Source organism: Podarcis raffonei, chromosome 14 (genome assembly GCF_027172205.1).
Source record: "Podarcis raffonei isolate rPodRaf1 chromosome 14, rPodRaf1.pri, whole genome shotgun sequence".
Classification (NCBI taxonomy): domain Eukaryota; kingdom Metazoa; phylum Chordata; class Lepidosauria; order Squamata; family Lacertidae; genus Podarcis; species Podarcis raffonei.
Window position 1 is genome coordinate 49,363,221 of NC_070615.1, and position 11,822 is coordinate 49,375,042.

At 45.1% G+C, this 11,822-nt stretch overlaps 1 long non-coding RNA gene across 1 annotated transcript in view; it reads right to left on the bottom strand.

Annotated features, from left to right (window-relative positions):
- The window catches only part of LOC128401260 (uncharacterized), a 38,522-nt gene extending 31,859 nt beyond the window's left edge, over nt 1–6,663 (bottom strand). Inside the window, exons 1-2 of the long non-coding RNA XR_008327451.1 lie at nt 6,564–6,663; nt 5,437–5,497 (exon numbers count right to left, since the gene is read on the bottom strand). This is a non-coding gene — a long non-coding RNA (uncharacterized LOC128401260). The remainder of the gene's footprint in view (nt 1–5,436; nt 5,498–6,563) is intronic.
- Between the last annotated feature and the right edge of the window lie 5,159 nt (nt 6,664–11,822).

The following is an 11,822-nucleotide window of genomic DNA, read 5'->3' on the forward strand; positions in this document are numbered from 1 at the left end:
GACCCAAATGTGCACTTTCTATGAGAGAAACAAAATACAGGATGGAGACAGTCATGCTTTCTTTAAATGCATGTAAACTCTTGCCTTTCTACCCGATGAAGAACTCTTCACACCAAGAAACGCTCAGAAAAGTGGCTTATTGCAAGGAAAAGACAGTACATTGCTTTAACATTAGGTTACGAAGTGTTTGCATGTGGGCAGGACCCAGCCAACAACACAGTCACACTCCTAAAGTCCTAAAGGGCAATCAGTGCTGCCAGTCCATGGGAAACTGGAGTCGAGAGATTCCTTTACAGAAGCCAGGATCAAGATTCTAGGCCTGTTTAAGGATTAAGGCCTTCCTGTCTAGCTGCATCTGGCATTTTAATCAGGCTAAGAGAGAGGACTTCACACTGTTCCTGGTCTGAGGTCCTTGCAGGACTGCGATTGAGGAGCAAGATGTCACATTTCTAAATTGTTGATGAAAACGATGCCGCTTAAATACATTTCCAGGGGCTCACTCATTCCCATGTGAAAAGGAAGCCAGGCTAGGAAGCAGAACAAGGAACTGGCAAGGGCAAAAGAAGGAATATCCAGGAGGATGTGGAAGGACTCGCCCAGGAAAGGCATCTGGCCCAGGACCATGAGAAGATGGATCAATGAGAGTCCTTTGAAACTGGGCGCAGTGCGCTGGTCTATTTATAGCACAGCAGCAGTTTGGAATCCCAACTCAGAATCTATTAACATTTCTGAGAGCTCACAAGAGGGAGGACCGATAAGAGCAGGGAAAACAAGCCCATCATTTCCACACACACCTGGGTGGCATCCTGATACTCTGTTGTTATTCTGACAACCCAGCACTTCACACCATAGCTTCAAAGCACCGTGGCTCCACTTTAAACCATCATGGCTCCCCCCAAAGAATTATGGTGAGGCATCTGATCATAACCTGCATTTTAATCAAGGCTTATATTTTGATCAGATTCCTGTATTCTAAAAATGACCTTAAAGAAATATATATTTGTAAATGTTTGTATCTCTCATGCCAGGCAGAAACCATACTCTGGCAGCTGTTTATCTTCTTGATCAAGGGCCCCCCTGATCTATAGCAGTGTCTCAGGGTTGTAAAAGGAAATTACAGGCTAGGAGCAAAAGGTCACACTGACCATACAAATTATAGAATACAATCAAGGTTGCAAAAACACAAATAGTAATAATTATTGTGCCTCCCATTAAACTTGAGCCATATCTTCCCAAGGTTAAAAGGGCAAGAGCTAATACAAACAGCAGCTGGCTAGGGAAGAGGCTTCTCTCTGAAACTGCTTTGAATCTTTAGAATTTAGAATCTAGCTTAGCTTTTACTAAGTTCCCTTTCTTCTAAAAAAACTATATATGTTATGAAATATTGGCTTAAATGTAATTATGCAAAGGATTTAGAAAGTAAGAAATCATAGAATCATAGAAGAGTTGGAATAGACCACGAGGGCCATTGAGTCCAGACCCCTGCCAAGCAAGAAAAACACCATCAGAGCACTCCTGACATATGGTTGTCGAGCCTTTGCTTAATGACCTCCAAAGAAGGAGATCTTTCATTGATAATGTGTGGGGAGATGAACAAAAAGATCTGTTCAGATAAAATTAGCCATCATCTGTTTTGGAGTGAATAGGGCAATAGGGCAAAAGATGAAATGTTAGTTAAGGCGCCTAGTCTAGGGCAAAAGGTTATTTGGTAATTAAGGTGCCTGGTCGAGGTAAATGTAAGATATATGACTACTTATTTGCCAATTATAAATAGAAGGAAATATAGCTCTTTGTCTCCCATAAAAGGTAATAGGAAATGGGTGTATCTTTTATGATTGGTTCTAGCAAACAGCCAATAGGAATTTTAACCAGGCTGATTGGACAGAGGCAGCCAAAGGAGGAGCAAGGGGGCTGAGCTGAGGGAATATAAGTGCTGGCCATAAGGGCAGGAAGCCAGGCCAGAGCTTGGTAACCATATACCACTGTGCCTCTTATTTATTTGTCCGACAAATAAATTATTATTTTAATTTCTCTATTGCTGCGTTGAATATTTCATTCCAGCTAAGCGTTAACCACAAGCAGGGTGCTACAACGGGAGGTGGATTTGTTAAGGGTGCCAAGAGAGATGTTAGGAGGCCCCCAGAGCTACAATTTCCAGAGCTCCCTGGGAAGTGGGGTTGTTAAACCACTCTGAAAGTTGTACTTCTGGGGTATGTGGGGAATAAGGGGCCGCCTAACAACTCTCAGGCAGCTTAAGAACAAAAGAAGAGCCTGCTGGATCAAGCCAAGGCCCCATCTAGTTCAGCATCCTGCACAAGAGCGCTCCCCTCCCGCAATTCCCAACGGTGGAGGCAGAGCACAGCCATCAAAGCTGCTAGCCACGGGGAGACTTATCCTCTGTGATTTTGTCTATTCCTCTTTTAAAGCCATCCAAGTTGGTGGCTCTCACTGTTTCCTGTGGGAGGGAGTTCCACAGTTCAGCTACGCACTGTGTGAAGGAGGACTTTGGATGAGAGCGGTCACGCAATGCGAAGCTTACTGTTCTTTCATGGCCTGCCTACTCATTCATTGGCATGGGGTTCCTGGTTGCCTGTGGCAAGGAAAGGGGAACCTTCAGCCTTACAGATATTGCTGCTCTCCAACTCCAGTCCTCCTTGAGAGAGAGAGAAAACTTTATTCGCATTAGCCAATGGCCATAGCAAGTAAAACATTACAGAAAAGGAAATTTGATATAAAAGCACAATTTAAAGTCCTGAATCAGCAGTCAGTTAGTGGCCCTTATTCTGATTGCCCCTGCTATGAACCTAGCAACCTTTGCTGTTTTCTGCTCATTTTGATCTGATAGAAGAAAGGACATTGTGGCAGTGGCTGAGCGCCCTGGGATGGTTAGTACGAGTGGGGTGATGATCCCGTTCCTCAGGTCTTTGTAGAGAGTACAGGACAGGAGGACGTGTGCCGCTGTTTTGGCGCTACCGTCTCCACAGAGGCAAAGACGTTTTTCTGGCGGGATCTTTTGGAATCGACCCTCAAGTACTGCAGATGGCAAAACATCCAGTCTTGCAAGTGTAAAAGCATGTCTGTATTTTGGGATAATACGTTTGTGCAGATAAGGGACCAGAGAATCAAAATGGAGAGGTGGGAACTGAACATACCAAGGGCCGAATTTCCTTATAGTGGCCAGGTTGTTCTGATGCTTGATATCTTTTAGACGTTGACCAATTAGACTGTTTGTTTCAGTGGAGCCCATAGTGCTTCTTGACTGCTGGCCATGGTGGCTGGGCAGGGGCAAGCCCAACAAGATCTGGGCCTCTGCATCCCTGGCATGTGGCCAGCGGGCTAGTCCATTAAAAAGAGTTGGTTGTCCACAGGGGGCTACCACCTGGAGGCCATAGTTGTGAATGGGTCTGGCTGACACCCACAGGTTGTGCTGCCCTCCCAGGAGAGATTTTCTCACATTCCCAAGGTGCGAAAGGTTCTCTCAGGGGGAAGAGACATGACTGCAGAGCTGCCCTTTCGGCTCCTGACACTGTTGCCCTTTTCAGAAGAGAGGAGATCGGAACAAACACCCGGCCTTAAGGGCAGAATGGCAGGAAGCCGGGGAAGGGAGGCAGGGGAGGGGGAGGAAACTGCTGAAAGGAGGGAACCAATTTAGCTCAAAGGGAAGGAAAGGGGGAAAGAAAAGCATAGCCCTGTTAAAGATTCCCTTGTTAAGCCATGAAAACAAGCATGCAGATGCCAGGGGAAAGATGGGACCCTTTAGGTCAAGGTACATCTTGTTCCTGCCAGCAGCAGACCCAGATGGGCTTTTATTTTAAGGAGAAAGATGGGGGAGAGAGAGAGCACTGCTTGGAGATGGCAAAGCAGAAGACGGGCAGTGGTTCACCCCAAAAGGCCGGCAAAGGAATGATAATGTTTAGGGGCCCTGTTTGGTGAAATGCACTTGGTTAAAGGAAGCTGCATTTAATCGAAGGAGCATTTATGGAAGCCGTTAATGCAGTCAGTAGGCGAGGGGAAAATTAAAGGCTCAGAAGACTGGGCAGCGGTGGGGGCGGTGAGGACACACATTAAAATGTGCAGAGGAAACAAAGCGTTGCACTTCTAGCAATGTCTCTGCTTAAAAAATGTCTCTGCTTAAGAAAGCAGAGACATCACCTTGCCAACAAAGGTCCGTATAGTTAAAGCCATGGTTTTCCCAGAAGTGATGTGTGGAAGTGAGAGCTGGACAATAAAGAAGGCTGATCGCCAAAGAATTGAAGCTTTGGAATTATGGTGCTGGAGGAGATTCTTGAGAGTCCCATGGACTGCAAGAAGATCAAACCTATCCATTCTGAAGGAAATCAGCCCTGAGTGCTCACTGGAAGGACAGATCCTGAAGCTGAGGCTCCAATACTTTGGCCACCTCATGAGAAGAGAAGACTCCTTGGAAAAGACCATGATGTTGGGAAAGATGGAGGGCACAAGGAAAAGGGGATGACAGAGGACGAGATGGTTGGACAGTGTTCTCGAAGCTACTAGCATGAGTTTGACCAAACTGCGGGAGGCAGTGGAAGACAGGAGTGCCTGGCGTGCTCTGGTCCATGGGGTCACGAAGAGTTGGACACGACTAAACGACTAAACAACAACTTCTAGCAGGTGGGAGATCCATCTCTCCCCTTTAGCCATTTATTAACTATTCTCTGGATGAGGCCAAAGGGGACCAAAGCTCCCCCTCAGCTGAACTTAAGAGGGTTGTGCTATTGAGCACAAGAGAGTTAACATTTGCAATGTGGAAAGCAGGGAGGCAGAGCTCATGGGCTGGATCACAGCTTTGAGGTGGGCAGTGTCCTGCATTCTCCACATACTGAGTGATGCATAGGGTGGCCACACCTGCCATTACACCCAATATGTTTAAGTGCTATTCCTGGAGCATAACCCCCACGTTGACCTGCAGAATAAGAAGACGACATGCGTAGTTTGCAACCTTCAGCCTGGCAGGAGCCAGTTGCAAATCACTGTGTCGACTCTGCAGACAGGAGGTCTGCCCTCTTCCTCTCTCCCAATTAAGCTCCATCTCCAGGGCTCACTCCTCAGCCTCAGATTTCGGCCCTGAAATCTCAACATCCAAGATGCTCCTGGCCTGGAAACCCTAATTGTGGGATTTGCCCAATCTGGTCTTTGGAGCAAAATAAACAGCCAACTTCAGGTGCATTGATAGCTTTGTGAAACAAAAGCCTGAGTCAAACCTGCTCCCCCTCTTGTAGCTTCTGCACCTTTCCTGCTCCCGGCTATCTTGCATCAGCCATTCCCTTTCCTTCCCAAGCAGCAGCTGAGAGAAACTAGCCGGAAACATGCGAGGTGAAACTCCGGTGGCCTGTTTGCTCTGCGGCATTTATGAAATTGCTTGCTCATCAAATGTGGGGAATTGTTTATTTTGTAAGTAAAACAAACACAAAATACCTCAATTTTTATTGCCGCTTGAATGGGTGCCCAGGACCTCCCGGCTTCAGCCGCTGCCAAGCTGGGCAAGGGAACAGGACTCCTTAATCAATCTGGAGCATTGGAGGCTGAGTCATTGGCTACGTCCATCCCTGGCAATGGAAACAGAGTTCGGCCACAGGGCTGGGTGAGGCGCATATGCACAATGCCTCACTGTGGTTCAACATCCTTTCCCCTGGGTGAGGCGCATATGCACAATGCCTCACTGTGGTTCAACATCCAACCCCATCAAGCCAAACTCCAACTGAATAGGGTTCTCACCTGAGACATCTCCATTTCATCCAATTAGCCATGCTTGTTAATGCAAGGATGGATGGTATACAGGTAGGCAGAGGGCAGAAAATCAAACCTTTCCCAAAGAGGCTAGTTTCTGGCTTCTATGCCCAAATAACTGTAGAGCTCTCTCCTTCAACATGTGCCTTTCCAACAGATGAGATACGTCCATTCTCAGTTTGTCATACAAATCAAACTCCCACATATTGGAATGTTTCAAAACCCAAAGCCTGATATATATTGTTATAGATTGGGGGTGGGGGTCAGTTTGTAAGACCTATGATCCTGTGTATGTGAAGGTAGAATGGATAAGTCGGCCCCTGGCGAACTGGTCCAACTAGTTCCTTTGTTAATTACTTTGGCTGGCCAGGAATGATGGGAGTTGTAGTCCAACAGCATCTGTAGGTCTACAGGATCCCTACCTCTGCATTGAAATAACATCAGGATACCAATAAGCAATAAAAGCATGTGTAAAACACACACAGTGCAAATCAATTTCAGCTAGCAGAATACAGATACAGTGGTACCTCGGGTTAAGAACTTAATTCGTTCCGGAGGTCCGTTCTTAACCTGAAACCGTTCTTAACTTGAGGTACCACTTTAGCTAATGGGGCCTCCCGCTGCTGCCGCGCCACCACCGCACAATTTCTGTTCTCATCCTGAAACAAAGTTCTTAACCCAAGGTATTATTCATGGGTTAGTGGAGTCTGTAACCTGAAGCGTCTGTAACCTGAGGTACCACTGTAGTTAAAACAAAAAACAAAGTAAACACCAGTGATTTTAATTCTGACAATGCGTCACAACAATCTACTCACTGCCATTCCAGACTCCTTCCTTGGTTGCCTCCCTGTGTGTCTCCTACTGGATTGGAAGCGTCTTGGGGCAGGGATCTTCTCATACATTCTTTGCAAATCACTCTGTCATCACAATGGCATTTCATCGCCTCAAGTTGCAGGGAGGACCAGTGGTTCATAGAGCTTTTTAAAAAGTTCCAGGCCTCTTTGAGCAAGGGAACAGGTTGATGGGCAGCGATCAGCCTGCAAAGCCAAATGGAATATCCCTGTTTAAGACGAACATCAGGCGATCCCTGCAGCTCTGCCAGCAGAGATTCACAGAACTTTTAAACACCTGCTGAAAACCATTCTATTCCACCAGGCCTATGCAGGCAATTAAGAATGCATCCTTCTACAATGTAAAAAAAATTCTTTCCAGTAGCACCTTAGAGACCAACTAGGTTTGTTATTTGTTATTGGTATGACTGCAATTGGTCTTACAGGGAAAAGCAAGGGGTGAGACGGCTAAAAATAGCTTTATCATGTATAATGAGATAAGAATCCAGTGTCTCTATTCAGACCAGGTCTCTCCATGAAAAGCTTTTTCCTGTAAGACCAACTGCAGTCCTTAACAGTCATCAACAGGTTTACCACACCTATCAGCCAATCACCCATTCCCAGTAAGGTGCTACTGGAAGGAATTTCTTTCTATTTTGTTTCGACTATGGCAGACCAACATGGCTACCTACCTGTAACTCCTTCTACAATGGTTTACTGATGCTAACCTTTTTTTAATATGGTCTGTATTGTACAGTCTTAAGTTTTATTAACCGCTTCTATCTATCTATCTATTTATCTATCTATCTATCTATCTATGAATGACATAGTGGTAATTAAGTATTTTAAATAAATAAATGGGAAGCCCAGAAAGCAGGACATGAGCGCAGGAACACTCAGTTTGCAATGTAACAACAGACCGTACCTTGTGAGTTTCATGCTGAATTGCTGATTACACATTCTTGGACAACCATGTTTCTTCAACAAATGCAACAAATCACCCTCTCTGCTTTTAAATCAAAGCTGGAGAGGGCCATTTCAGACTAAATGGATGCAGTGAACAGCACACAATGAAGTGGGTTTGGTTTTTAAAAAATGAAAAGAAAGGGAAAGCACAATGTTGGAGATTGCTGGATAATCTGTGTGAACTGCCGAGATACATTTTCAACTACATAACATACTGTAGGGTGATTATGTTTTTCTAATACATCTTCAACCAATAGAGCATGCACTATCTTGGTTTTTAATCAGTGGTGGAAAATGGTGTGGTAGGGGGAATAACTCCATGACAGAGCACATACCATATTTTTTTGCTCTATAAGACTCACTTTTTCCTTCCTAAAAAGTAAGGGGAAATGTGTGTGCGTCTTGTGGAGCGAATGCAGGCTGCGCAGCTATCCCAGAAGCCAGAACAGCAAGAGGGATTGCTGCTTTCACTGCGCAGCGATCCCTCTTGCTGTTCTGGCTTCTGAGATTCAGAATATTTTTTTTTCTTGTTTTCCTCCTCCAAAAACTAGGTGCGTCTTGTGGTCTGGTGCGTCTTATAGAGCGAAAAATACGGTATTTTGTCCTTATAGGCAAGACATGTCTGCTATAGCTCTCTTCCCACCTGCCAGTCCCAGCAGGCAGTATTCAGAGGCACAGTATCTCTAACAGTGTCCCTCGTGGCTAGTAGCCTTTGATAGCCTTACCCTCCATGAATTTATCTAGCACTCTTTTAAAATCACCCAAGTTGGTGGCCATCACTAAGTCTTGTGGGAACAGATTCCCACGTAGTTTTAACAATGTGCTATGTGAAGGAGCACCTTTTGTCTGTCCTGAATATTCCAACTTCATTGACTGTTCCAGAGTTCTAGCTGGATCCAAAACAATGGACTCAAATTACAAGAAATGAGATTCCGACTAAACATCGAGGAGAACTTTCCGACGGTAAGAGCTTTTCAATAGTGGAATAGGCTCCCTTGGAAGATGGTGGTCTCTCCTCCACTGGAGGTTTTTAAGCAGAGGTTATGTGTGGCCATCTGTCAGGGATTCTTTAAATGTGGTTCCTGCATTGCAAGCGGTTGGTCTAGATGACCTATGGGGTCCCTTCCAACTCTACAAATATATAAATGCACTCACCTTCCAACCCCACCCCCTGCAACATTTAGGGCTAGCCTCTTCAGGGCACAAAAAAGCTGTTTATATATGCCGGCTTTAATTCCAAGTGCCACATCAAAGCCACGTCGCTTTAATAAACCTGAGTCTTTGCTTGCTGCAATTCCCAGTCCCCAAAATGACTAACAGCCCACCCTCTCCATTAACAATAAGCAGTGAGATGCAGACTCTTCAGCTGCCCTTAATTAGCAGCAATAGTCCCTATTTTCTGGGAGCAATCCCTGGTAAATTACTTTCTCCTAGTTTGGCTTTCTTAACCGTTCGTTACTCTGAGTTGTGTGATTTGTCATTCTTTGGAGTTCACCAGCTCTCCTAATCCAGGTCTGCAGAGGTTAAACTTCTCTCTCCCCTCTCTGTTTCTCTCCGTCTGTGTGTCCATGTGCCTCTTTATCTGATGAAGGGCCATGAAAGTAAATTCACTCACACAGAACCGTAGAATCGTAGACTTGGTAGGCAACCTAAGGCCTGGGGCCCGGATCCGGCCCAATCACCTTCTAAATCCGGCCCGCGGACATTCCAGGAATCAGCGTGTTGATGTGTGCCCTTTTATTTAAAATTCAACTCTGGGTTATTTGTGGGGCATAGTAACTTGTTCATTTTTTTTTCCTTTTCAAAATATAGTCCGGCCCCCACAAGGTCTGAGGGACAGTGGACCGGCCCCCTGCTGAAAAAGTTTGCTGACTCCGATCTACTTCAACCCCACACAATGCAGGAATTTGCAGGTGTCCCATACAGGGATCAAACTTGCAGCCTTGGTGTTATCAGCACCATGCTATGTCAAGATGTTGCATGGCATCCAAGCAGCTACACCAAGAGCCAAAACAGACACTGGATACAAACCCTGGTAGCCATGCTTGGGTTTTTAAAAGTTTGTTGTGGGGTAGGTATCACTGGGGCAGCAGCATGTTGGGTGGGGATACTTAACCTTCCTCTCTCCAGCTGCAACCCCAATGAAAATTGCCACCTGCGCTGTGATAGGTACTAGGAAAACCATCTCCCATCAGCTTTTTTTTTTTTTTTTGGAATAATATTTATTAAAGTTTCAAAGAAATTACAAAAATAGAAAAAAGAAAAGATAAAAAAAATTACAAAATACAGCAAAATAAAAAACAATTAAAAACAAATCAGTCTTTCCATGTCTTATCTTTCATTTGCTTGTTTCCCTGACCTCCTCACACCTCCCTTTTTTGTATTCTAGTTCAGTAGTTGTTTCAGCAAGTCCTTACCCTTTTTGCTTTTATGTTAATATTTTATCTTAATATATTGTAACTTTACATTTTCACCTGTTAACAATTCATTTTTACTTAATCCTTTATATCTTTTCTGCTAAAACCACATAGTTTTATTCCAACATCTTTCTAACATTCCTTAATTTTACAATATTTCTGTAGATAAACTTTAAATTTCTTCCACTCTCCTTCCACCGACTCTTCTCCTTGGTCTCGGATTCTGCCAGTCATCTCAGCCAGTTCCATGTAGTCCATCACCTTCATCTGCCCATCTCCCATCAGCACCAACAGATTGGCTGCAAAATGTAATCACAACATTAAGGAAGATGTCCATTTGTATCATCTTGAAGTGCTTTCAGCAAACCTAACAGGATTTGCCCCTCCCTACAAAAGCTGTCTATTTGAGGGCCACCTGTACAAGCTCTCTTTAACTCCACTGTTCCTGGCAAGGCAAGGATTTTATGTTACGTTTTGCATGGGTGGTGTTAATTAAGCGGGAGGCATTAGAATGACATTCACCTCTCAAAGCTGCCTGGACCCAAACTGGGGCTTCAGAGGGGGAAATTCTAGCTTTGGAGCACCTTTTACCAGCATCAGCTGCCATGATAGCTGTGGCTGCTCCTGGATCAATACAGCTTAACCACAGCAGCAGTCCAAGCACTATTAACTTCAAAGGCAGAGTTACTGCAATGCTCTGTGTGGGGCTTCCCTTGCAATTGATCCAGAAGCTGACAGGGGGCTTGTTCATCGTCAGCAATCGTGCTGCAGCATTCTGCACTAACTGCAGCCCCCGGGTTAACTGCAAGGGCAGACCCACACAGAGCATTGCAATGGCTGCTATGTTATCATATCAGTGTGATGAATGAAGCCCGACCGATGAGCTTCAGCCCGAGGGAAACAGTGAGCTTTCATACCTTGGGGGGTTCCCCAGCTGGTGCCTCCAACCATTCCTTTGTGTCCAGCCAGTCTGTGACATTTGGGGACAGAGAGATTTGTGTGCCTTTGTAGAAACCGCTGGCTTTTATGTGGCTGGAAGGCAGCAACCACCACTGTCATGTGGTCCCCAGAAGTTTCCCCGTGAGCGAATGTGGTCCCTGGGCTGCAAGCAGTTCCCCATCCCTGCTCTAGCTAGTTAGGCACATAACAAGATGAAGAAAACTGAGGCTGTAACTCACCCCTGGAACTTCACTTTGGGAAAGGGTAGGGTAGAATGCATAGCATGTTCGCAACCTCAATTTTTTCCTGAGCAGGAGAAAGAGGATTGCCTGCCAATCAGCCTTGCCTATCAATGTTGCCAGCACTGCTGGGATGCGAACAGTTAAAAACAACTCTCCATATGCAAATGAGATTTAATTTATCCTTTTCATCAGTTGCAAATATACCTTCTGAACCCTATTAACATCATGAATATGCAAATCATACATTCTCAAGGACCCGGCGCCTAGCTTGATTGTTTGAGTCTAGTTAGCAGTCTGTAAACCTAGGTGCAAAATTTAATTTCCATTTTAAGTTCCATAAAAAAAGAGAATCTGTTGGTAATTAAGTTAATTACAGTGTTACAGTGGAAGAGGAGAGAAACAAGGAGGACAGATCATTCATTACGCTGAATGCCAGCAAGGGAGCCAAAGGCTAGGATTTGTGTCTGTCTGGAGTCAGGAAATTAGACAACGGCACATCCCCCCGGGGGCTGGGATCCCCATTCTGGATTTGTGGTCCAAATAACTCAGCAGCGCAACCGCCTTCCAGTTCTCAGAACTGTTTTTTATCTGGGACTCAAGACAACATAATCTAGGCCTGTGCAAAGCTGGAGATCCTGCAGTATTTGGTCCCATCACTGTTGCGCCAGAACAGTCTCAGC